The sequence below is a fragment of the Manacus candei genome, unplaced genomic scaffold (genome assembly GCF_025592945.1).
Source record: "Manacus candei isolate 608988 ecotype Guabito, Panama unplaced genomic scaffold, ASM2559294v1 h1tg000035l, whole genome shotgun sequence".
Classification (NCBI taxonomy): Eukaryota; Metazoa; Chordata; class Aves; order Passeriformes; family Pipridae; genus Manacus; species Manacus candei.
Genome location: NW_026138083.1, coordinates 6,894,715 through 6,922,233, shown reverse-complemented (window position 1 = coordinate 6,922,233; position 27,519 = coordinate 6,894,715). Strand labels below are relative to the sequence as shown.

Below are 27,519 nucleotides of genomic sequence, written 5' to 3'. Positions count from 1 at the left end.
AGATGACCAGGAAGGGCTCTTGTTCAAATCCGGCATTATACAAAGCACTAACAGGTTTTGTGCATTGTGTGAACTGCACAAAAAATAATAATAATGCTTTAAACATTTCCCCTCCACTTTGCAATCACTGACCCAAAACAGATGGGAAATCTCTCCTCCCGTTCAACTCACACTGGATCAGGGAACCTCACACCAATCTGCTATGGGGGATGTTTCCATAGGATACATGGAATAACTGCCTGACCTCTGCATCTATACATTTTAACTAGCAGTTGAGCTAAAAATGTATTTCTGTTGGCAACACTAATTCTCTTTAGAATCTGTGTGTAAGCTATTAAAAGTTTAGATAATATACAAAAAATATTCTCCTGTGCATTTAACAAGCAAATAATGTGGCTGAACAGGGAATAAATGTGATTAAGTGTAAAACTGAAAAAAAAAAACCAAAAAACAGCTACTTAGCAGACCTGATTTGTAATTTTCCAAGCTCCACAACTAAACAGATTTCAGTACAATTTCAACTCTGTTTTATTTAAATTTCATACTGGTTTTAATAAGGTATAAGCATAATTGTATGCACAAATGCTCTTCAGTATGGCATGCCAACACCAGAAAAAATCCTGCTTCTTTCAGATTCCTGTAAACATCAACAAATTGCAGCTTCCTATAATGTTTTATAAAGTAATATGCAAATTTCACTAGTGATACTGAAAGTTTCATATGATGTATAAAACAGTAAAAGGATTTGCCTTTACCTGTTAAGGACAGCAACTTGTTAATGTGTCATAATACAGCACTAAAAATTAAGCAAATGTACATTTTGCAAGATTTGCTCATCTATAAAGTAAGTTCATATGCTAAAAATCTGTGTGTCTCAGAACAAATTCTTCATTATAAATATTATTTGCAGTACTTCAACTCATGCCAAAGAACACTTCTCACCTTTTCTTTAAACACGATCAGCAATTCCATAGAAAATACATGAAAACTGACAAATCCAAGAGAAACCCCAACCAAAGACTGTGCATCTATTGCAGATGAAATGGGTACTAGACCTCTTAAATACTTCCACATACTTCTGTCACCAAACACCAGACCCAAGCCAGAACACAGTATATGCTGTCTTACACGCAACCACAGAATGGTTTGGGTTGGAAGGGGCCTTAAAGATCATCCAGTTCCAACCCCTCTGCCATGGGCAGGGACACCTTCCACTAGGCCAGGTTTCTCAGAGCTCCATCCAACCTGGCCTTGAACATCTCCAAGGATGGGGTAATATCCCAATCCAATGTGATCATTCCAGCCAGGTAAAGGATGACTATGACAATTCCCATTTTTTCATGGATATTCTGCAACAGGACAGGGGCAAGAGCGTCTGCCTTCTGAATCAGATGCAGCAATGAAAAATGCTGGCTCGGTGACAGATGTGAAGGGAATACATGCAAGACATAAATTACTTAATGTTAGATAAATCTCTGCTCAAATGGCCAGGAACATCTGAGAGTGGATGAGACTGTTCAGCAGATGATACAAAGGACTGAGTACATTCTCTGCCTCCTTTTTAACTATTTATTTTCTTCCTTGGCTCAATACCATCTCCATATAAAAGGGTTGAAAAATACAGAATTAAGGCAATCCATGTAGAATCTTTCAGGGAAACGAGGTTCAGTAATGGCAGTGTGCTCAGCTCTCCTGGCAGCACAGACACAGACACTCTTCTTGTTGTTTTTATTGTGTAGGAATACACAATATTCCTGGATACAGCTCATATATATACCTGGACACAGCTCATCCTTTCTATACATGTGTACACATACATGCTTAAAGGTGTTGCAATACTGTTCTTAAAAAAAAAAACAAAAACAACATTAGCAAAACAAAACAATGAAGAAATGTGAAACAATTCCATGTAAAAAAGAAAACTGAATCATCCATTAAAAGGCAGATCTACTTACAAAGGCATAAAAAATTAAGAAGGGAAAGTGGAAAACAAGTCAGTGAAGAAGGAAACAGAATTCCCTTAGGTAACAGAACATCCATGGCATCGGGGAAGTTGGACTGCTTTGTACCACACGACCAACATTGTTGATATCCTCCACAACCTATACATGCAGATTAGATAACAAAAAACCCCAAACTTACAGGAAAGCCAAGAAAAACCTCAGAAGAGAATTCCACCTTGAGTTAGAAACAACTCACAAAGCCCATTGAATAACATTAGGGACACAAAGTTACATAGCAATTTTTGTATTATTCTATTTAAATTGGTTTTGGTATTTTTCAGAACCTTAAAATAAGTTTGAGCGTTTTACTCCTGAAACAGGATCTTATAAGGCAGTAGAATGCAGTCTACCTTTCCTCAGTCATTGCCTTCCTTTTTCTGAAGGAAGCTGTAAAAGAGTTGACTCCAATTCACATACAGGGGACTCAAGAGCCATGTGCAGGCTGGATCACATTGCCACACTACCAGGCAGCAACAATCATATGCTGCACACTTCAATTATCCTGCCTGCCCAGAAAAGTGCAACTAGGAGGAAAAAAAGAAGAAAGAAGCAGTGAAGAGAAGAAAAGGGATGAAATTCATTCGTTTTCTGTCAATAAGCCTATAAACCTAGCAGCCTTGTTAGTGCCTCTTTAAAAGTGCATTTGGAAGCAACAAAGCTGATATCACCTGCTTTTTTAATTTTCATTCCTTATGCAAGCAACTGAAATAAGCCTTCTTTGTAACCAAACAATATAAAAGGCGTTGTTACAAATAAAATTTATTAACTCCATTTCATTTTCCTATGATAAAAAGCACAAAGAAATGAGAAACAAAACACTTGAGACATGAAAAAAATAACAATCAACAACTTGAAGCTCCTTACTTCAAGGTTAATGTGAATGAAATTTACTCAAGTTGAACATCACACCAATTACAAAAGCAAAAAAACCCAGTAAGCTCTGATTTCTAACAGTAGAGGTAGACACACAGTTTCCAGAATGCTCATTATAAACAGATTTAGGATGCTCCAGGGACTGATTAAGGCTAGAGATGTTCTATCAATACCATTAAGCTCACTAAGATGCAGTTCTCCCCTCTCAGTGCATTTATACCTTCGAAAATGAGGACACAGCTACAAATGTTTTAAAGGATCATAGAAAAATGCTCTGATTGCTCTTTCATCTTAAAACTTTAAGGTAAACCATTTTGGGTGTCAACTGTAACAGACACAGAATGAGCTCATCTAGATAAAAAAAAAAAAAAATCAGCAACACGTAGAACCAAGTCCTTTGCAGGTTGTTGGTTTAGTTGGTCCATTATTTTAAAGACTGGGTCAGAAACCAAGAAAAACATATCAAATTGAACAGTATCTTGAAATGGCATCTTCAACAAGGCTGTGCTCTTTGAGAATGTTACAAAACCCAAAGCTGTTTTTTTAATGATTATTTCACTCTACACTGATAAAGTGACTTTTATACTCAGATTGACTATTACAAGATTAGCCCATGAAAAGGCACTTCAGATTAAAAAGAAAATCCTCACAACTATGACCTTATGCAACTTGAGATTAGTTCGTCTTCAGGTGAAATGTTCTCCTTGCTCCTTTGCCATGAAAAATTGTTATGTAATTTTTTTCTGCCCAAGGGATAACCATAATCCAGTCAAAGACCATGATCATTTTGCTGGTATTTGTAAATAAAATAAAGTATTTGCCTTTAGAAAAAACTAACCCATAACACACAACTTTCATTCAGCAGTGACCTTCACAAGTCAGGGTATCATTGCAGCTGCCTTCCCAGTCAGAAGTTGTATTGAAAAACTGGGATAAACCAGTCTGTCAAGGACACTTGCATTTATCCAAGAGTATAATTTTTTAAAATTAGAGAAAGTAACATATATACCTGAGAATAAAGCTGTCTTGACAGAAAAATTCTATGATGATACCTGTTCAAAAGAACCCACAGACCTCTATACGAAAGATTCAAAAGTCTCCAGTTCCAGTTACTTTCTGTATTTACCAGCTTGTACTATTAGAATTGCCAAATTTGGACCTACTTCCTTACATTTCAATGAAAAGATGCTGCTACCAATTTAGGAGGAACAGGTAAAGTTATTGGCATTCATCATCTTGAGATGACCTCTCCAGAGCAATTTTCTCATTAATATCCAGGTGCCAGGACAGGCAACAGCAACAAATTACATGTTTACTTGTTAATCAACCACAAACCATTATCCACCTACATGAAGTTCAGACATATCCTTGATGCAGCAAGCACTAGGCAAGGATTTTCAATTTACACAACTGGGAACATCTGTAGCTCTGAGTTGAAGTTTTCACACCTCACAAAGGCTGCCTGTGCAAAGTGCACAGCTCCCAGTGGTGGGCCAACCAACTGGAAACACCCAAAGGAAACCAGACTGTGGAGGGAAATCCCTGGAATTTCTAGATGGAGGACACTTCAGTCCTTTAAGCTGGACTGTTTAAGCTGTGGTGAGGGGCCACCAATATCTGCTACCTTGCACAGTGCTCTGCTGGAAGAGATGAGCTCTCTAAGGTGATATGACAGGAGAGAGATCATCCCTGTTTGCTGCGTGCTGCTGGAAAAGGCACTACCATGAGTCTTGTAGAGCAAGATCATCCAAGTGCCAGATGACCTGAGAGCCATGGCTGATACATCACCCTGCAAGTTACCTCCTACTCAAAAAATACAGACTTTTCTGCTCATGTCTTTGTCATAAGCAGAAATTGAGTCAAAGCAAACTTCAAACTTCACTCCTCACAGAACTTGAGCCTCTATGAACACTAAAACCATCACCTATCCACAATCTGGAAACAAAGAGTCCATAAATCTCACTGCATAATAATGATATAAAGACACCACAAGATTATTTTCCACAAGTGTAAAAAACACTTTCAGTGTTTATGCAGATTCTGACCTGAAAAAAGCACCACTGTAGTTTTAGTAAGGAGATTTACCCTTACTAGGTACAAGCAATTGTTTGGGGTTTTTTGTTTTTCTTTTTTATTATTTAAAGCACCATTTCCCTGTTATTCTACCAAACAACAATGCCATTTTCATCTAGCAAACAACAATGCCATTTTTGTCACATGCATGTGACAAAAATATGTGGATGCAATAAGTCCAACTGTACCAAAGCAACGCTGCCCTGGGATCCCTTCCAAGCCAAAGCATTTGAGTGCGTGGTGGAAAAGCAGAAGGCAAAATTCATTAAAGAAAATTAAAATATTTTAAGCCTGGAGAATGGTGCAGTTACGTCTTCCAGTTAAAGCAAATTGTGTCTATTCTTAGAGAAAATGGAAGCTATCTCAGATGAGCTGTTTCCCATTATCCTTGAGAAAAATAAAATGGGATCACCTTTTAGTTCCTGCTATTACTACTATCTTCTTGGGAATGTTTAGTTTCTTTAGTGAAATCAGATGTCTTCTCGGATCCCAAAATCACTTTAAAGACATACAGATGGTCTAAATGCTTGCTTTTCTTTTCATCTTCCTGTCAGCTAAGAAATGTCAGCCCTGTGATGGCCAGACCATTATTAATAGTATCAAGCACTTAATTCCCCTGCATTTAGAGAGTCTTTCCTGGCTACCAGTTTTCCTTACCTTTATTTTTAGAGCCACAGGGTTTAGATAATCATTTGCTAAACGATTTGTTCACAAATCATGGATGAGTGGGCACTGGGGAGAAAGAAGCAATCCAACATCCAACAGGTTTGGAAAGGGTTGTGACTACCTTCAGGAAAAAAGGTAACTAAAAATCTTGTATCACCAGCTCCCTACCTTCCTTCAGACTGTCAGAGGTTTCCATTCCCTAAGGTGGGGTAGCAGGAAAATGGCAGAATTTTATTTATATCTAAATAAAAATTATACGAATTCTAAGTTGGAAGACAGTTAATGTACTCACTTTCTTCAAACTATGCACTTCACTGATTAGCACATCAGGGAGAGGCCCTTCCCACTAAGAATAAAAAGCTGGTCCATTAACTACTCCTATAAAACAACCAACACAGAATTCCTAAAAAGCATGGAATATAAACAAAAAGCAATATGTACATTCTGAGCAGCACTCAGTGCCACAGACATTACAAACACATCAGCCAGTAGGTTTTTTTACCCTCACACAACTTTCCCCATCAAAAGAGGGAATATTCTTCTTCTGCAAAGAGATTATCATTAACTTGCATGAAAACTACTGCAAAATGCTGATGCAGCCAAAGAAAATTATACAATAATTATTTTCTTATTAAGAAACAAATACATTCCTCCTGGCCTCTTACCAAAAACACTAATTAATGTAGATGCTACATTACGTTATGAAAACTGGAGAGGCAGCTCAGTCTTGCAGGGGTTTTAAGAGTTGCTCAGGCTGCATGAGCAGATGAATTTACTGCTTGTGGGTGTTTTCTGTTCTTCACCTCTGTATCTGCTGACTAATATGAAAAAACCAATTAGTCAACCAACAGCCAGTCCACACAACACGCTAAATGAACACAAATGCAGTTACCTTAATTCAACAAATCAGGGGCTACACCCCTGTGTTTTATCACAGTGAAAATGTCACTTTTCCATTTTTAACTTGCCAGAATCACTCAGCTCTCAAGGCAACCGTTCTTTCAGAGCAATCTAACTGCAAAAGAGCAGCCAATGATGTGTACCTAAAAAAAGCCTACAGTTTCATCATGCATTCTGCATTTGTTTAAAATCCAAGTGCCTAAAACAGGCACATGCACACACCCACTGAACTTCAGAACTGGAATCCTCTGAATTTCCATGGCCTTGAGGGAAGGGGCAAGGAAGGATATTGCTATGACTTCATCTCTAAAATGCATCCCATTTACCATATGATAATTACAGTCATATTGAACACTTGGATGCAGCTGACAAAGATTTTTCCTCAAGTGTGTCAAATCCAATACATTTTGTGCAGAATTCAGCATTTTATTTTCATGTATACGTGGAATGTACACTAGAAAAAAATTAGAATTTCTGTTTTCAAAGTCTAATAGCAATGGATTCTATCAGTCACACCTACACATTGTTTTAAACTGAAAGAGAGCAGATTTAGATTATATATCAGGAAGAATTTTTTTTAATGTGAGGGTGGTGGTGCACTGGCACAGGTTGCCCAGAGAAGCTGTGGGTGCCCCATCCCTGGAAGTGTTCAAGGCCAGGCTGGATGGGGCTCTGAGCAGCCTGGTCTAGTGAGTGCCATCCCTGTCCATGGCAGGGGGTTTGGAACTCAGGGATATTTAAGGTCCCTTCCAACCCAGACCATTCTATGATTGTATATTTTGTCAGTTTGGAGTGCTCCAACAAAGGCATGATAGTATCCTGAAAATACTCTCTGTACTTGTTAAATATTTTCATCCTTTGAAATTTTTAGATGGAGAATGTAGAATGTAATTAGTCTGATAGATTGTGAGTTATATATTACTGCATGTGAATTACAGCTATCGTGGACTGAATAAAAAAGGAGAAAACCAGAAAAAAATTATAGTCAAAAGTCCCAATTTAGAAGACATTCACATTCAGGTATTCATCTCAAGCATATATGGGTAAACTGGGACCACAGCCCTTGTTTTCATTAGTTTAGGATACGAAAAATCTAAGCCTTAAAGGGTTTTTATTTCTCCTCTCCAGTTTGGTATTTTTATTAAGACAACCACATGTAAAGCTGAAACCTAAACACACTATCTCAGAATGAGCACATACTTTTTAAGTTTACTCACAAACACAACTGTTCCATCTACTACTGCATTGGAAACAGAATTTCAAGCTCAAAAAAAAAAAAAAAAAAGTGAAAATAGTCTGACTGAAGCACTTAATTCTCTCTTCTGGCACATCCTCATAAGAAAAGAGCCAGGGAGCACTCTACCGTTACTTGTCTTCACAAATATCTGGAATTTTTAATATATTGCAGGGCATGGAAAATTAAACAATTCAAATGTGTCCCCATCTTAACCCAATTGTAACTGTGGGAATGTTCCAAAGCTCTGTAAATTCAATGGAAGGAAGGAAAAAAAATGTTGGAAACGATCACCAGCTTCCAATGGACTTCATATCAAGCCAAAGAATCGTTACTACAGGATATTATCAAGTCAAATCTTGTTTACAAATAAAATACTACTTAATTTTCCATAAAATTTGGAATATTTAAAAACAGCATTGACTAAAAATACAGTTAAAGACAGTGATTCTGTTTGGAATTGAACTGATGATGAACAAAACTGGGTGGTTACATGATACAAATGTTTTGCCCTAATAATTTTTTAAGCCAGGTGGCTTCTTAAACAGAAAACCAGCTCAGATTCATCTCCAGGAGAACATTTTTCCACAGATCTCCTGGGAAATCCCACTTTACATTTGAAGTAATTTAATTTATTGTAGGAAGCAGAATGTTGAACAGCAGAAGCATCCCACAGACAGTACCTCTGGTGTTTTGAAATACATAAGTCAAAATCAGGAACTGAGAAATTTAGGTTTATATAGAAAATTTCACAAGGAATAGGAAAGTATTCCTAAGGTACAGTGTGTTTACAAAGCTGAAACACGGCAAACACAGGACACAAACTTTTTTGGAGAGAAATGAGCAGCCTAATGGAGAAGTGCATACTTAACCACATATACTTGAAAGCCACTGCATAAAGTAATTTGGAATAAATATCCAACAACCTCTGACAGCTGTGCTGCTGTGAAGAAGGAAAGAGAAAGAACACTGGATTTTGCCCCCATGTGTCCCCCCTCGCCCCAGACATATAAGCTTTATTTCACAGAATCACAGAATGGCTTGGGTTGGGAGAAACCTTAAAGATTGCCTTGTTACAATCCCCCACCATGATAGGGACACCTTCCACTAGACCAGGTGGCTCAGAGGTCCATCCAACCTGGCCTTGAACACTTCCAGGGATGGGGCATCCACAGCTCCTCTGGGCAACCTGTGCCAGGGCCTCACCACCTTCCCAGTGAAGAACATCCTCCCGATATGTAATCTAAACTTGTCCTCTTTTAGTTTGGATCCAGTCCCCCTTGTCCTGTCACATACTCCTATAAAAAGTCCCTCTCCATCTTTCCCGTAGGCTCCTGTTAAGGAAAATTCCCAGTCTGCCCATTCACAAGACTCTGGTCGTCAACACTCCCTTCAGGTACTGGAAGGCCGCAATAAGGTCACCCCTAAGCCATCTCTTTTCCAGGCTGAACACACCCATCCCTCTCAGGACTTAAGCAGAAATAGGTTTGTAATATTCTTTTGGCTTTGTTTCACTGTAGCAAAGAGCCTCACGGAGCAGCAGATTTACAGCACCCTTTGGTTGGATAACACGGGCCAGCCCAGGCTCGGGGCAGCGCTGAGGAGCCGCTGTGAACCAAGTGTCACCAGGCACAGCCAACACTTACCTCATGCTGAGCCAGCTTTAACAAGCATTCCCTTAAAAATCAGTCGAGGAGCATTTTAAACGCTGCCTTTTCCCTCTCCCCATGGGAGGCTCAAAGAACTAAGTCTGGCAAAAGCCTCGCGGCAGGACTGGGTTGTAGCTCAGCTGTGATCGACAGAGCAGGGGTGGCACTGGCACAGCTCTGTCTGCCAAACAACAGTCACAGGAACCAGTCTGACATCTTTGTTAGCAAGAACTTTTCAAAACAGAAGCTAAAGACTGTTTTTCCTTTCCTTTAATGAACCTGAGCTCACCTGATTCTTCCCAGCTGTTATCGCAAACGGCAATGTTTTCATGGGAGCTCCTCTCTCCATTGCAGGAACAACAAAAGCTGAAGTATTTTGGTTTAGATCCTAACAGCTCATGAGAGCTGTATTTTCTTAGCTCTCCCTTCTCTATTTATCCTTCATCTCTTCCCATACACTGAAGAGGACCTTTGTGATCCCAGCTGACTGAATCACTTGTGCCGACACCCCCTTTATCCTGAGGTACTCCCTACACATACTAAATGGAGATGGTGAAAATTAAGAGGCAAAAAGAAGAAGATCTGGAAAAAGTAAAGATCCAGCAAGTCAATATGCCACCTTTGCTCCACCTTCCCAGGCAAGCCAAGTCATTGAGAACACATCAGAGCCTCCACGTCAGCCCACTGAGCTGTGATGGACTCATTTCTCTTAGAAGTGGCCAACAAAGTAACAACATTGGAAATAAGCTTAACATCTTCTTTAAACTTCAAAAAAAATCATTTTCTTTTGAGTTTCAAATACCAGCAATACCTCAGACTTAAAGAATGCACTCTACTTGCATGAGGATGGCCATAATTGGCACAAGCGATCATTTACTGTCAGAAACTAATATCTCCAACAAAGTATATTAAATTTAATATATTTTCATTAGTTATAATAGACAGAGACTTGGCTTTTAACTGACATTGACTGTATATTTATTGCTATTGACAGCACTGCACAAGATAATGGTAAAAGTGGGTGGGGAGAAATGGAAGATTTAAAAAACACAATGAAAGGTAGGTCTCGGGTTTTCTCTGTAGAAAGCTGCCCAAAAGCTCTGTAAATCACCTCTCTCAGTCTGACAAGCTCTCTGCATTTTTAATCAGGCCTCCTATTAGCTGCTACAGAAGATACAAGGAACTAGAATATACTGTAAGCCAGAAGACTTATGTTTTAATGAAAAAATGTTATATTCAGCAGCTTACATAAGTAAACCTACTTCAAAGAATTCTCATATATTGTGATTTCTAAAAAGTCAAATTCATTTGTGACTTGAACCCAGTAAGCTCCAAAACCATAAATAAAAGTATACCCAGACCCAAAGCATGAGTTCTTTGGCACTCCTAATACAGACCTGCTGGAAGAAGCCCCGTGCTCCTTCCTCACAGAGCAGGCAACACTTCATCTGCCTTATTCCTCCTGCAAAAAGTCATTTCTGTGTGGATCTATTCTCTTTAAAGAGCTGAAGAATTAGCAATTTACAGTTTCCAGCTACCATACAGAGGATTCATCATTACATAGTAATGAAATTATTGGAAATTAATTATATGAAATGGCTCCTGTGAGAATTACTCCATGCATCACACAATTATGAATATTTTTTGTAGTGCCACTAAATAGGGAAGATACTCTGTGTATGCTGATGTATTTTAGATAATAATCCCCTGCCACAACCCATTTCTTCCTAAAAATCTCTTTATAAAGGACAACTCTGTGCTTAGAGTGTTTCAGTTCACTTCCATTACACCATATAATGATTGCCAAATAATAGAAATGATTGCATGCACAAAGAAAAATACAGAATTAAGGGCATAACAACACACTTAACTCTGCTGGAGTGGTTGTTGGGTTTTGGTCTTTCTTTTTTAAATCAACACTTGTTATATTTCATGATTTGATGAGAACTCTAAGTACAGTATGAAAAAGCAAATGAATCTGCATAACTCCATTGAGCTAAATTACATATAATTTCCTTCCTCCACTGTATCAGAAAACAATAATCAGTAGCCTAACAAAATAAACAAATGACCATTCGTTATTTTTAGTACATATTTTTACCTTATGTTTTGCTCCCTAAACTCAACCCATCCCACTGCAGCAGCCAAACCAATTCAAGCTCAAGTTTCCTCAGCAAAAGTAGCAGTAGAAAAAGTACACCTGAAGAACACACTCATGAAACACATTTTGCAATATATGAAAGGCTTCTTAACTGACTTCCTTGAAAAGCAGTTTTCCCTTAGCAGGGTAACTGATAGCAGTAAGTACTAATATCCAGTCAGTACAAGGGAACATTAAGAGGGGCCTCTAAAAACATGATAGTTCAAGGACAGTATAGCATCAATGCTTTCATAAACTTTTGAGGTCCCATCTTCGCTCTCTCCCCAGCACCCCAAGCTAACAACCAGAACCTTATTTTTGGAGGCTTTTCCAGGTTCAGACAAATAAATCCAGCTCATGCTGCCATTAACATTTCTCTCCCATCTCCCTACCTGGAATATGTCCATGCTGTACTGAGGGACAGTTCCCTCCTCCAACAGTCCAAAAACTCTTTGCCATCCCAGAGAAATCTTTCTTGAGGATCACAGAAGACTCCAGAAGCTCGCCCTCCCTCACACTGCCCTGAGCCTCAGGTGCACTGCACCTCCCTCAAATAATTTCTCCCCAGCTGCAGATGATCAGCTGCTGATGATCAGCTGCTGGTCAGCACCTTCTCTCCCCAGTCCCCTGGGAACCAGAACTTCTGGGGCCCTTCTCCCCAGTGCTGTCCCCACTAGCTGCTGCTTCTTTTGTTCTCCCCTTCCATAAAAGGCCCATTTCTACCCTTTGTCTCTTTTTACTCTGTAGCAGATTTTGCCAAGTCACTCCTGTATTTGATTTGTCTCATGTAACTCATGACACTACTGGGGTTATAAACCCAAAGCAACACAATAAAAGCTGTTTTACCCCTGATTTTTTTATATATAAATGAAAAAAAAAAGGTGACAAATGCAAAAAAACCCTTAGCTTCTATGATTTCACAAGATCCTCTGTGCCACTTTTTGAATCATTGCACATACGGGGGAGAACTTATTGCTGATTTTTTAAGATCTATTTTTAAAGAAACACTGAAAATGAGCCCATTTAATTACCTTAAAAAGTGGGATTTCCATTACAAAAGTCTTAAAATTCTTCACAACTGTTCTTCCCTCATAAGAATGGTAGAGACTGCACTAACTGAATGCTCATGCAATGAAGAAACAAACTTCTTTACATGCTAGTAGTTCAACCATCTCCTAAATTAGTTAAAGTGAAAAATGCCCAAGCTGCAAAAGGAAGGACTTTTATCGTCATGAATGTAATGTAACAAACTATGGTGCAGTCTCTAGTCTCAGAACAATGTCCCAGCTGGATGCATTTCTGGGGCTAACCAGAACCACTCCCCAGAATAACAATGCTGGGGCCACAAATGAAGCAAAAAGAGACCTGGGTCACCACTCAGAAGGGTCCCGGGTTGGACCAGACTGCACCTTGGACCCCAAAAAGCTGCCCACAGAGAGAGCACAAAGCCAGGGCGTCCAGTGCAGGTGCTGCATTCTGCTACAGTAATGTGTAAAAACAGCCCACAGCTCTGTTATGAAATGGAATTCTTTGTATCACCTCCTTCTTCTGGATCAATCTGCTCCTATGAGTATGGATGATGCCCACAGTCAACTACATATCCCTATTCAAAAAACATCTGATCATGAAGCTAAGCAGAGACACACTTACATGCTATTGCTGACTGGAAGCCATTGCTCCATTTAGCAAAGCAATTAAATACAAGATTACTCAGAAGTGAACTTATATTTGAACCATCTGAACTTCCCTTATGCTTATCCTTAAGCAGATCCTAAAGAAGTTGCTTGAAAGAAGTCATATGGATCTGATTTTTTTAAAATTATTTACGAGCAAATGTGTAGGGCTAGCTGTCAAAACAGAGGAAACAAACATGTCACATGCAAGCAAATCTAAACAGTCCCTGATTTGCAAAATCTCTGCAGTTTTTGCATTCGGAACATAACAAAATTCAAATCACGAGCCAGGATGATGAAGTTTCACAGGAATATCGAGATCATCTTTTGTCATTCACAAACTTGTCATCCACATAAGATTTTATTTTCAATCTACTGAGGATTTTGCTGCAGCCTGAGTAGTTTGCTCACTGTGCGATACCACCAGGTGGCAATTTGAAGCACTAACGTTTGGATTGCCTTCAGGTGCACATTATCATTCCCCAAACAAGGCACACTGAAACAAATCAGCTACTTAGTGCTAGAACCAGTACCTCAGAAAAATCTGTATTTCTATTTTAGACAACATTTTCTATACAAGAACTTTTATTGCTATGGGTAACTCATTTGTGACAGTTTCTTAGTAATATAGCAACATGGGTGCAAAACATGTTCAAAATCTTTCACATTTGAAAGATAAGTTTGAAAGATAAGGAATCCAGTATGAATCTAACAGAAAACAGATTTTGCTACTAAAATATCATTCAGCCTGGAAGTCTCTTTTTAGAAGATGGGGGGAAGCAGGACATGGAAACCACTGTGGAAAATCTTTCTACTGCCCAACTCCTGGGTGCCACCTCTTTTAAGAAGTCACTGTGCTGCCTAAGGAAGTCAGGCTGGGTGTAGGCATGAAGTCCTGCAATAAAGGGAAGCAGCAGCACAATTCTCCAAATTCTGCAGGCTGTAGAGTGACTCAGTTGGATAGAAAAGCTGAAGAGTTTAAAGAGTCTTTTTATTTATTATTTCCCTTATATTTATTTGTAGAAAACATTCTGGCAATTTCTTATCACAGATTTCAAGCCTGTGTTGTCTGTTACTAGGTAATTTTACAGTCCTAATGGCTTGAGTCAGTTGGAATCTTTAGTGATACAAAATGAAAATATACCAACAACAGGCTCCTTGTTTTACTGTAACGCTTCATCTCAAAGGCAGAGAAAATCTGTTCACATTAGAAATTCCACTACATCAAGTAACAGAACACATAGGATTTATGCTGCATGCCTCCTGATATTAAAGGCATCTCTACGGGGAGGTCAGTTTTAAAAGAACTCAAAAAGAGAAGTTAAAATTAACTTTCTTCGCCCCCCTCCAAAAGCCCTTGTGGAAATTCGGTCAGAAGAGTTACACAGAGGACCATCAACTGGCATAAGCTGACTTGAGTTCAAGACCTGGTCATATTAATTGGGAGAAAGTATTTAAAGTTAAAAAGCCAAAGTCACTTAAATTTTAAAAGTGCCAATAACTGTTAGATGTCAAATGGAGTCAAACAGAATAGAGAGGACTCAGCCACCACTCTGTAATGGAGGCCTCTTCAAAAGCTTCTTTTAAATCCATTTTCATTCAGCGCTTTGTACTGCAAGAACTGACTGGAACCAGGGACTGCACTGGGAAAAAGGGCACTTCGCAACGCCCTCCTTCCATATCTTCACTCCACATGAAGGACAACCCTGAATTACTCCAAGCATTTGCTTATATGCAAGGCACTGTGGGTCTTGGAACCGAAAATCAATGCACAAGCCAATCCTCCAGGGATTCCTGGTGAGCAGGGAGGGGCAGTGGAGTCCCATGGCCCACTCTGTTTTCAGGATGGCTGCTGCAGATCTTTGCATATCTCTTTTAAAGTATTAAAAGTGCTTTTCATAACATGTGAAAACCTTTGTTATGCTGTATAAGCCCATGCCAGGCTCTTGAAAACCACCTGTTCTCACTTTGATTTTACAAAGGGCTTTCCTACTCCCGACTCTGTGGCTGCCAGTACCCTGCCTGATGTCAGGGAAGTTCCTGCATCCTCTTAACACTCCCAGCACCCCACCACCAATGCTGCTCATCATGAAAAGGGCAACTCAGAATAGTTTGTGGAGCAAGTGCAGGCACTTTCTGACTCCATTATTTACACTCTGCTGCAGGTAAATCATGGCAAAAAAAGCGCAAAATTTTCAAAAGCATCACGTTTGCAGGGGTGAGCCTTATAGAAATAACCACCTAAAAATCCTGTGTCATGAACAGTCTGTGATTCTCCATCCAGAAGACAATAACACTGCTAGTTGCTTAAGTATGTTTAATGATGCTTTAACAATTAATGTATGTAGTGTTATTTAAGTGTTACTAGAGGTAAGAACAGGCCATGAAAGACAAAAGGATATGGCTGAATATGTGGAGGCCAGACTAACTGATTCATTTGAAAAGGAATAATTCTGACCATGTAGTTTAAGACTGGCAAAGCAAAATCACTGGAGAAGGCTGAGCAAATAAGGCACAAAAATACTTGGACAACAAGCAAAAGACAACAGTGTGCAAGAGAGCCCAGAGGCAAGCAAAGGAATGGCATCAAGAGAGAAACAGTTACTTTCCAAAGCAGTGAAAATTTGGAGGGTAGGAAAGACAGGGGACAAAGCAAAAATTAAATTAAGGCAAGAAATATCAAATGTTAGGAAATGGATAAACTGTATTAGAAAATCAGGAAAAATATAAGGGAGAGAAAATACAATTAAGCAAGCCACACTGCAAACAGAATTAAGTACAAATTTGGAATTTTTATAGAACCAGAGTGGACCAGTGCTGAATATTACCTGAATTTTGGCACCTTTGTTTTGGCTGGCACGCTTTAAGGGAGCAATGACACACTTTAACCCCTGGATTCTGGCTTCCATCAGATCCTTACACAGCTTACCCACATAAGCAATGTTTCTTTAGCAGACTTCAGCTGATAGCACACTTCAGTTTACAGAGAAGCCAACTGCATTAGGATATTCCAGCTATCTGCCACAAGACATGTAGGTCACAGAAAAACAGTGTCAGATAAAAGGAGCTAAGCCTGATCTCTCTTTTGTCTCACAGATTACAAGCTATTCCAGAGTCTAAAAGAAGATGTGTAAATCCTGATTATTCAGGACTGCCAGGAGTATCGGTTTCTTGCACAAAGGAACACCTGGCACAGAATAAACCTGAACAATATGATGTAAATATTGTTTTTAGAAGACTTCCTGGGGAATGTCTTCCCTTTACAGCTAGTACCTTCCCCAGCCGCCTGTCCAGAGTAATGGCAAGCTTAGAATCGTGCTTAAATTATTATTTAATTAAGATGATAGGCTAAAATAATTGCCTACAGAGAGCTACTCTTCAGCTTGCACATGGTTTAAAACCTGATCCTTTACTCACAGCCAGAGTCCCCCCAGTGGTGATGGGAACATGCACCATATTGGTTCCCCTACCATATAGAGGCACCCCCTAAAATTAATACAAAGGTTCAAGCTCGTGATAAGTGTGGCTGCTCAGAAACATTCAGAAGGATTTCTGCAGCTAGAAGGGATTAACTTGCTTCACAGTCCCTCACGGATATTATCTTATGCTCCTGGTAGATTCCAGCCCATGTTTATTCGAGCTGAAAAACCTCGATCTCCATTTCCAGGGCCAACCAACAGAACAAGTCCTGCCTGTATCAATCCAGGGCTGTACTCCTGGAGGAATGAGCAGTCCATAGAGCCTTTGGGTGGCTACAAATCCCATTCTTGTTTGATAGGATTCACCAAATGTGTTTTTTTGAGTCTGAACTCCTTCACAGCTCTCTTAACCAAAAGAACGCTTTCACAATATGTGGCACACACAAAATTATTACTCTCCAAGCTTGGATTTCCTTACCTACGGAAAAGACCAGACTGAAATGCTAGTAACAACTGAGAAAATGTAATTTCTTTAAGTAAAACTTACCTACTGTTTTGCAAGAATAAAATAAATTTACAACATTCTAAGTTTTATTAAAATACTCGACCTATTTGCACATTTAGTTTATAAAAAAGCTTGTAACTTGTGTTATTCTATTTCAATTGTCTGGATATAGAAATCTAAGAGACCTTGACACAAAAAGTGCATTTCCAACAAAATATGATTTACCAAAGAACAAGAGCTGCTGAATTCAAAGGGAACATCAACCACATGAATGGCTTAAATACCCTGTGCAATTTCCCTCCTAAATTTTGGCTTGGATACCATTTGACACATTTCCAACAAAAGGCAACAAAATTAATTCTCCACTCGTGCCCTGTACAAGCTCTGTGATTTACTCAGAGGAAATAAAAGTTTTCACAAAGTGTTTGATAATGGACCACCTCCATCAATCACTGTGGCAATTCCCCTCCCCTGACTTCCTGAGAAGTCTCTGAATGATCCTGCTGCCCCCTCCATCCAAAAGGCAACGTGAGTTTTGTTTAACCTCCCCAACCATAAAACACAGCTCTTCTGGTAATCTGTCATCTACTAATCAAGGCTCCATCCGGAAGGGCCCTGGATATCCATTAGCAGCTGGAATGCTGCATTCAAATCCTGGTTCCTAGCAGAAAAAATGACAGGTTTTGGAACTATTACTGGCCTAGGATAATTCTTCTTCCGCAGATGCAGGTGTTTGTGTGAGTAATTTTTAAATACAGCATAAATCCCAGAAGTGCTAATGCAGAACCATCCCATCCACTGCTCTGACAGGAGAAGCTTCCAAAATACAATATCTATTAAAGCCAAAACTTTTCAAGGAGTTTAAAGGGTATTTATAACAATGTCTCTTGCATAACAACTGAAAATACTGCACCCTCTAGTTACCAATACAATGAAAATACTGCTTTTGTCAAAGAAAATCAGTTTGTTTTGTAATGGCTACAGGGAAAATACTGGGGGGAGCACATTGCTGTTCCTACATAAAACTTATTATGATGAATTATAGTTCAGAATGCAAACAAGAAGATTTACCCAAATTTTTTAGAAGAAAGTGGTGCTTCTTAGGGTGGATCAGCAACTACAATGTATTGTCAAAATCTCTACGTATTTCAGAAGTTTCCGAAAGAGGGCACGATCTAATATATTTTATATAACCTTTATTACCAGCACCTTATTCATAAGGGATTAATTTTGCTCTATCCTGACATGCAACATGCAAGTTTTGCTCAATTCTGACTTTTTTCATCATCTGTCAAATGAATTCAGAACTTCTCTGCTCTCAGTATTTTAAAGAGAGAACAATGAAATTTTACATAGAACTCAATCTGAAATATGCTCTGTTTTCTACACATTTTAAACCCATTTTATGACAGTATGATTTTTCTCCAAACCCATTTCCCTATCCCAACAGTTCATGCTACTTCACAATGGAGAAAAGCCATTGGGAACAGTTATTTTACTACCTTACGTAAATGACCATGAAACAATGGCATACAGTATAATGACATGGATGTAGTAAATGTCCTTTAACTTCTAAAACATAAAAATATCCCCCCAATCGCTTCCCCTCACCCCCAAACACCTGCAATTTCACCAGCAAGTAACAGGCTAAAGTACAGAATATATAATAAAGTGCATGTGGAGACTACATTTCAGGAATTTTACCAATATGAAGATTTATGACTGTCACTTTACCCCAGAATTCTCCAACATCAAAGAGAGGTGTTAAAGCTTGAGTGACAGCCAAGGCAACAGCTGGATGGATAAAATATGGTTGCTGTAACATCTCCCCTCTTGAAGTAAAGAAGGTCAAGAGATGCTGCTTCCATACCAAGATGTTCTGGGTGAGCACAAATTCATCAGCAAAGTCACCTTCAGACAGGGGGTTTCTGAACAGTCATTGTTAACTATGCAGAAAACAAAGAGAAGAAAATAAAATCTGAGCTTCCCTTCATTGGCACTGTGAAAATTAAACAGTGGGAAAAGCTGCTGTCAGAGGTTCCTGCTCATTGGGATTCCACACATCAAAACCAGGAGCTTTCTAGAACTCTGGAAACTTAGTCCCCAATTCATAGACAAGCACACAATATCTCAGATGAAAGACTGCTGACTGCTGTGCAGCTAAACCCACTAATTTACTTAGCATATTCTCTTTTTCTGAGATCTCCTTGCAGCTGTTCCTTGCAAGTGATCCAAGGCAACATTCCTGTGCTTGAGACAAGCATAGCAAATTTGAACTAAGGAAACACTTTCAGGGAGAGGTGAAAAAAAGCATGTGAACCTGAGAGAAAAAGACGAACACCCCCTGGTTCTACAGCTTTCAAAATGTGTGCACTGATTTTGTAGTTTCTACAAAAGATAAAAGCTGGGGCACGAAACTTTGAATTAGAAGGATTAAAGGGTAAAGAAATTATGCTTTTCTTTTAGAAACAAGGGCAAATGTCAGGCAGTGAATTTATACACGTTATTTTGTCCTTGCTGCATTTGCATTACACTGTTAGATGGAGTTCAATTTTCCTTTTTTTACTGGGAAATAATATTAAATATAGGTTGTGCCCTTAATAAGGGGGTGAACAATTACCGAATCTGGTCTAGAGAAAGTGGATTAACAGCATTTTGATAAAAAAGCCCAAATTAAAGGTATATGAGAGAGGAGAGAATGGGGATACAAGGAGGTCACCTGGGAGCGCACTCCCTTTTTTTTGCTTGAAGATGTCCAAGCCCACCTGGGACCAGGAAACTCATGGGAAATGGGATGAGGAGATGGTCAAGTCACTGGGGCAGGACTTGGTGAACTACAGTTAGTATTTCCAGACTTCACTGACTTGCAGTGGATTGAAAGGTCCTGTTTTCTGGCACTCCACAACCTCTGCACATTGTTTGGATTAATAAAGTTTTGGTAAGAGAGTTTTATCTAATGTTGCTTTTGTGAGTTAATTCAGAGACTCAAGAGGCAAGGTAACTAATAACAAAGACTTAAAGGCTTGAATTCTCTTTGAATTTTGCTCATTTCACACTGTATAATTTACCTTCCTTCCTCAAAAACAGTTTGTGCCTTCTTGCTCCCAGCTAATTCTATTTGCCTGAATGTAACATGAAATGAAACACGGCGTGTTGGATACTGGAGTGTGGAAATCTGGATGTGCTTCAGATAGAGATGGATAATGATCATCTTATTTAAAAATAATTCGTAGAAAACTTAGGAAGAAAGAGCTGTTATTGTTAATGGCACCTGACAAAACATGGACGTGCCACCATATGTGTACACGGGCTCCAGAGCCTTGGTGCAGGGCTCATGGTGAAGACTCGCTGACATAAAGGCACTGATGCAATCAGCCCTGCAGCTCTTCATACAGTATTTCTTTCCACTCTTTTCCTAAGTCTCCCACTGTTATTCCAACCTGCCAAGCTGTCAGTGAAATAGTGTGAGTTGCAGTTCTTATAACTACTCATGGTATGTACCCAGGTGCTCTCAAGTTTCCTTTGGTATAAGTTAGTACCAGCTCAGCCTCTTTCTTCTGGCAAGTGTTACTGGGGGAGATAATCCCCAGCTTTCCTAGTCCTTCACAGCACCTCACATAAAAAATTAACAAGCTGATTGCTTAAATCTGCTCATTTCTCACAGTTCTTTCCTTCTGGGTACCCTGGGTTACAGGGCTTTGTAAAGAAGTGCTGTGAACCTCTCCTTGGGACATACCAAGAGAGAAAAGAATCTAGAAAAAAACAAACAAGCATCCCTCCATACCAAAGCCTCACTTTCTTCACTCCTGAATGACTTTGGAATTCAGCAGAACCTTCTAGTGATGTCCTTTGGCACACTGTTTTCTAGGCAACCATGTCCCTCTGCCCTCCAGCCAAGTTGCTCCATCTCTCAAATAATTCTGAACTATTTCAATTCTACCACTAACCCTGGTTTCTTCTCTCTGCTCCAGTTTAATAAATTCCCTTTCTTCTCAGGACTCCCAGCTCTGCAGGGGAAAAGGACAGGGGAATCTCAGGTTTTAAGCAGAGCCACCTTTTTTTTTTTTTTTTTTGGTTCTAAGTAAAATTACTACCAGCAATTGAGAAGACACCTGTGAGCAGTAAACAGCTCAGAGGCCATGGCTCAGACCTGCACTGCGAATGTGCAGGGAAACAGAACTCAGCTCCAAAGCAGTCACTCAGACCAAATTAATTATACACGAGGCAAGGAGCAAGGAGCAGAATGATCTACTGGGAGCTCCTGAAGGCAGCCTGGCTGACCGAAGAAGCAACAGTGGTAAACTTTCCCCTGCCCTTGCCCTTTCCTTCTGGCCAGGCCATAATTGCCAAAGATGCAGTGTAACTAAGTGCCAAGCATCTGATCAGTGCCATTGCAGAGGTGTGAGGGAGATGGAAGGCATAGGTTTTAACACTTGTCCCCATGTTCACTTACCCACAAGCCCTACTTTCTCTGTGTAAAGTAATCCTATACAAACAAAATTCCAACATTTTAAATACAGTTCTCTTAAAAAAAAATAAAAAAAAACAACAAAAAAAAACTTCTGTGCAGAACAAATGTGTCCTCAGACATGCCAATGGAAAAAAGTAGGATAATTGATTCTCTCAGAGCTTCATGCTACTCTGCTATTGGTCCTGTACCTAAACACGATACTGTTCAAATGTACACAAAGCTAACACTGCAGGGCAGCTCCCCACTCAGCAGATGCCCCTAGTTTCATGTTATGTTTTTCAAGATTCAACATTTAAAAGTAATTCTCTTAAATCTCACAAATCTCACAGAGGTATCAGGCTCTTACACAGCGAGCCAACTGCCTATTGCAAACATGACTCACTCACAATGTGGAGTGAGCCCCCTGCTCCCTTATAAAATGCACAAACAGGAAGGAAAAGGGGGTACACTCAGAGCGCCCACCGTGGTAACACACAACCTGTTTGCTCTGTACCTGTTGGGTAGGCTGTGAACTCATTGGAACTCTTCTGTGAACTCTTCTTGCATATTGCAGGCACGCATCTAAAACCATCTCATTATTGGTAATAATTTATTGACAGCAGATAGTTCTCTGCAGGTGCCAAACCTCTCTCCATCACTTGGCCTGAGGGAAGATTCTCAAACAGAGACCTGTCACTCTCTGACCTGTAAAAGCAGCTGCAAAAGCTGCCAAAAAGAGGTACTTCTGGTGATTCATAAATGTCTGAAGTTTTGTTATGCTTTCCTGTGCTAAGTGCTCTTTTGCTTAGCAGATCATCTTTACTTTCCCCCCCTGCCTCTAGTCTTCAATTCAGTTTCGGTGTTTATTCATGTCTCCCTTTCTGGTGTCACATTTCCTTTCAACTATCTTGCATCTTTATAATCCAGTTTTTCTTCTCCCTTTTCTCTTTTCTCTCATCTATTCAAACTGGACCTAGTCTGATATTTGCTGACATCAACTCTTTGTGGATTTTAACATAAATGTCTACCAATATCACTCAGCCCTGGCTACTACAGGAGAATATAAACCCCTCCTCATGTGTTCTGTGCTGCCAATAAAAGCTGGTCTTTAGGCATTACCAAAATAAACAGTATTAGCAACAATTAGATCTGCTTGGTTCAAATCCTTCTATGTATGGTTACACTATAGATTTGCTTAAATCACATATGCAAAAGAGCATGTAAAATTCCATTACTTTTACTCATTTAAAACCTCACACTTTTTGAAATGCCATTGAGGAAAAATGCCATTGAGGAAAAAAAATCCCCCAAACACGTTTCTGAGGTTAAATATTGCTGTTAAAAGTAAACCAGGCTTAAAATAAAAAGTTGGCATTTTAAAGGCCTGCAAATAGGATTAGATCTACCCAGTCTGTATAAACATTAATAAGTGGAGCTCCATTCAGAGCTAATGTATCTGTGAGTCACATGAGGAGCAGCGTGAACTCTCTTTAATTTGCAACCAGAAGGGTCTGGAGGTTGAAAGAGGTAAAACAACTCAGCAGAAAGCTTCACTAGGACATGGATTAGGATCTTACACTTTCAAACCTCTGTTTCTGTTGGCCGCAGCTCTGTCTGATCACTGCTGAGCTTGAGCGCTCGCCCACTTTACATCTTTTGTGCTATAAAGACATAAAAAATGGAATTTTTTATTCAAGCTGGTTCTGAGCCTGGCACATCCCAAGCAGCAGGACTCTGGGCTAGGATATTTCTCCCTCCCCACCCACTTTTCCACCAGTGCTGAAAAATGACATGATAGTAGTGAATTAAATGACACTCTCGTGGAACTGTTCCTATTTTTCAGTACTACAGACTATTTCTACTGAGTAGTCCTCGATTATGTTTTCTACAATTCCCTGATGATATTCTCTGGAATGTTATCCTGTTGTAAGCCTTTCCTCCTCTGTGGGAGCCACTGGCACCATAGGTCACTGGGTGCTAGGAAGAAAGCCACTCCTGGTGGAGAGCTTCGTGCTGCAGGACACTGAGGAGTGAATGCATTTCAGACATATCTCTGCCCCTCAGCACAGCAAAGCAGAGATTAAAATCAAGAACAAGAAAAGTTTCTTTTGGACCTTGGGTTGGTTTGTCTGGGACTTTGCCCTTATTCACGCTAACCAATGAGAATACCTGCAGCAAAGATCAAAATCCCAACTCTTGGTTTCAGCAGAGCGAAAGTTTAGGAGTTAAAAAAATGTAGTGGAAGTTTAGGAAAGTGTAAACGTAGCCTGCAGTATATAATGTGAAAGCTGACAAAGAGATGGTAGCAATACACCATCAAATCCGTTGCCAAAGTAAATGAAAAAGTCACCCAGGCAGATAACATCTGGATATGTGCAACCTCAATTTAGGCAAAATCCTAATGTAAACAAGTCCACTGATAGCAGAAGGGTAGTTAAACATTCCACTAGCTTTGGATAATCGAAACCATCTTCCTTTCCTTAAAAAAAAAAAAACAAAAAACAAACCTTTCAATTATCAAACTCTGAGGAAGAAACTGACAGCTAATGGAAGGATTCCATTAAAATTTCAGTTTTTCCCTTTGCAGACAAACATCTCTGCAAACAGTTTTTTGTTTGTACAGAAATTGCAACAGCTCTCAAATGGCTCAATACTTGTAAATACTAGTAATATACAGTATAGTGATTACAAATAACATAAACACAATGTATTTGGATCTGGTTTATTAGACTGAGGCAGTGCTACATGTTCTGCTAACTATAGTGGTATTATTATTTCCTGTGATATCAATATTAAAATAAAATTATAAAGAAAATGTATTTGCAGCTGTGTAGCATGGAGTTCCTTTAACATATGCATACCCTCAGCAAGAATCCTTAAAAAAATGGTATCAGTCACTCTGGGAATGGTAACAATGCAGCAAGGGAATTCAGTCTCAAACAGGTTTCATTTAAAGGCTGTGGAGGATCAGTGGAAATGTATCATGTTACACCAACCTAATTATGTATTGCAATAGTCATTCAGTCAACCCCTATGTCAACTTAGTGTATTAGTATATTATCACTGATAATGAAGTTTTGACAGTAATCTGAAACATCTGCAACAAGTACCATCAAAGCCATTGAACACAGAATAGCATTAACAAAATAATTCTTTCTTTTTTTCCAGGGCTAACAACCTAATATAGTTCTGGGGTGAACGTCACATTAGAAATAAATGTAATCATATATGAATCACCTTGCTTGAATGCATATGAAATGGAATAATCTATACGTTCCAGCAGAATCCAAGCAATTTTTAGGCAGCAAAGATGAAGCTGATACATGAGGTCAAAATCAAATGCTAGAGAGCACTAACAAGGTTAGGAAGCACCAAGGGGTTACAAGGAGAAAAAAAATTCCACTAAGTTCCATTGCAAACTATAACAATTAAAAGGAAAATATAATCCACGTGTGCCCCGGCAAATCCTAATGGCAACTAATTAAATAATAAATTCTAAAAATCCTAAAATTCCGTTCTCCGGCAGCTAACAAAGCTAAAAAGCTCATTTTTAAAAATAGGTCAAGTCTCTCATCTCCATGCAACAGTGACAGAAGTATTAAACTGGTTGATTTAAAAAGAAAGGGATTATCAGAACCCTTATTTGCACACAGTTATGCAGAAAAAATCACCTAAAATGAAATTCCACAGAGCCATATTATGCTGAGTAGAATACACAAGTAAACCCGACAAACAACACAGACAACCTGAAAATAGGCTATGAAGTTTCAAAAAAAAAAAAGAAAAAAAAAAGAAATCAAAGAGAAAACTGCATATTTAAAAAGTTAAAATGCGCAGAGCTGAAAAGCTTCCTCACCAACAACTGCCTGGTTTACACAAAAATAAAAATGCTACATGGGGCATGAGATGTTCACTGATAACTTCATTTTAAGATATATCACATCCTGACTGAGACACCAACTGACTCACTCGGCTCACGTGTACTGCAGAAGGTAAAACAAATAGGAACTAGTTTCGGATTAGGGCTGGAGATGAATTTCAAAATATGGACCCCCTGAATCGATTTGCACAGCAGAAATCACATTCCAGTCCCATTTCATAACGAAGGAATCTGAAAGGGATTATCTGACTTTTCCTGACTGCACCATGCCCAAATATATGGACAACATTTTCATAAGTGCAGAGATGCAGGGATTTAATTTTGAAGACAGTCACGAAGACAGCCTCAAAATTAACCATTTTGAAGGTGTTATTCTATTGCTTTGTACTTTGTATAAAACACAGCCAGGACATGTTCTGAATTACTGCATTGGTTAGACATGGGGTGTGTTAACAGTGCTGCATCACACATGAATGTCACAGTTCCATCAATCTAAGTCTGTGTGCTTAGATCCCATTTTTTCTCTCATTTTTTAATGTTGAGATGCTTAAATCTTATCATCCTAATCACAAGCAGATTCCCAGCAAGAGGACTCAGAGTATATTCCAACCCTTCCTATTCCTGCTACATTTTGGCAAGGCATAGCTCATCACCTGCCACTTATGGTGGCTGTACTAGGGAATGTTTTGTTGATTTTAAATTACTTGTCTTCTACAAAAGTTATTTGATTGTTCACAGCAATACTGACCATTAAAAAAGGAACTATCTATTTCTGCTGGAACATTAAGTTTTCAAGCAGAAAACGTGAAACAGAAAAGAGTAGCTCAGAAGTAGCTCATCAGTAGACCTACTGATCTCCTTGAACCAGGTTTTGAGAAAGAGAGCACGTGCAAAGTCCATGCTGTTATCAGATATTACAATTCAGATCTTTAAATTGAAGTAATGTGTGTACTCATGTTTAGTTTCATGTTAATGCAAATACATGCTGGGGTTGTTAACCTGCTGCATCCTGCCCTAATTCAGCCAATTTATTTAAGTGGCACTCACAAAATAATACCACAGTGCACCCCTCGAGGTCTCCAACTTTGAAGAGTGCTCAGTGTCCTCTTTTGAATGTATATTGTGACCAAAAAAATACTTCATAACTTCACCCAAAATGGTTCCAGCTCAGAGAGAGAACACTTTCAAAAGCGGAACTTCAGATCTCCTCAGTGGACACTCCTCCTCTCCCTCCCTGAATTCTTCCAAGAAGGAAAAAAAACCAACAAAATGAAACACATGTCATATTTGAAATATACCAGTCTGGAGGACATTCATGTACCACAGAGCTCATTAACATCTCTATGATACTCTTCAGTGGTTGCAGTGCCCCATTTCAGAAATAACATTTCTGGAAAGTATTTATACTATGTTGAACTTGGATCCCCTAAGCCATGCACTGAAGGTAATCACCAGTACATCTGTTTCTGTCATATTTAAATTCATAGCCTAATTCAATTGCAAATAATTAGCTATTTATCACCATAAAGTTCACATTATAAAATCAGAAAGGGTCGATATGATCCTAACCATTTAACACAAGATACACGCCTTAAAAGAAGGAAAGGGGAGAAAAGCAAAACAAACCCTAGTAATGAATCCCCCAGTAAATCAAATACAATCAGTTCTGCTTGCCCATCATACCCCTGGACAACTCAAATCTCTTTGTTTTCTTTCACAAGATTTACAGAATATATTGTCATACATATCAGTTAAGTCTATCTTTCACTTTTATAGCCTGAAGAGGAGAATTATTTAGTCAAAATAACATGAGTACACAGCCCATATAATACTGTTGTGACTTCAGTTTCTAACACCTACATCGGAGCATTACTATAACTCAAGAACTTTTTTTCACTTGCAAGGACATCTTAATTATCCAAACCGTGACATGAATGTTTTTGGAAGATAAAGTCTGTAATTAACTTGTTGCCAAACAATATGTTTACTGTCCCTGAAGGTCAGTTCTCGCATAAAGACATAAGGACACTTAACTTTGGGAGATGTGTGGTGTA

At 39.1% G+C, this 27,519-nt stretch overlaps 1 protein-coding gene across 3 annotated transcripts in view; it reads right to left on the bottom strand.

The window, feature by feature from the left end:
• The window catches only part of MACROD2 (mono-ADP ribosylhydrolase 2), an 840,112-nt gene that overhangs the window by 429,367 nt on the left and 383,226 nt on the right, over nt 1-27,519 (bottom strand). The window lies entirely within an intron of this gene.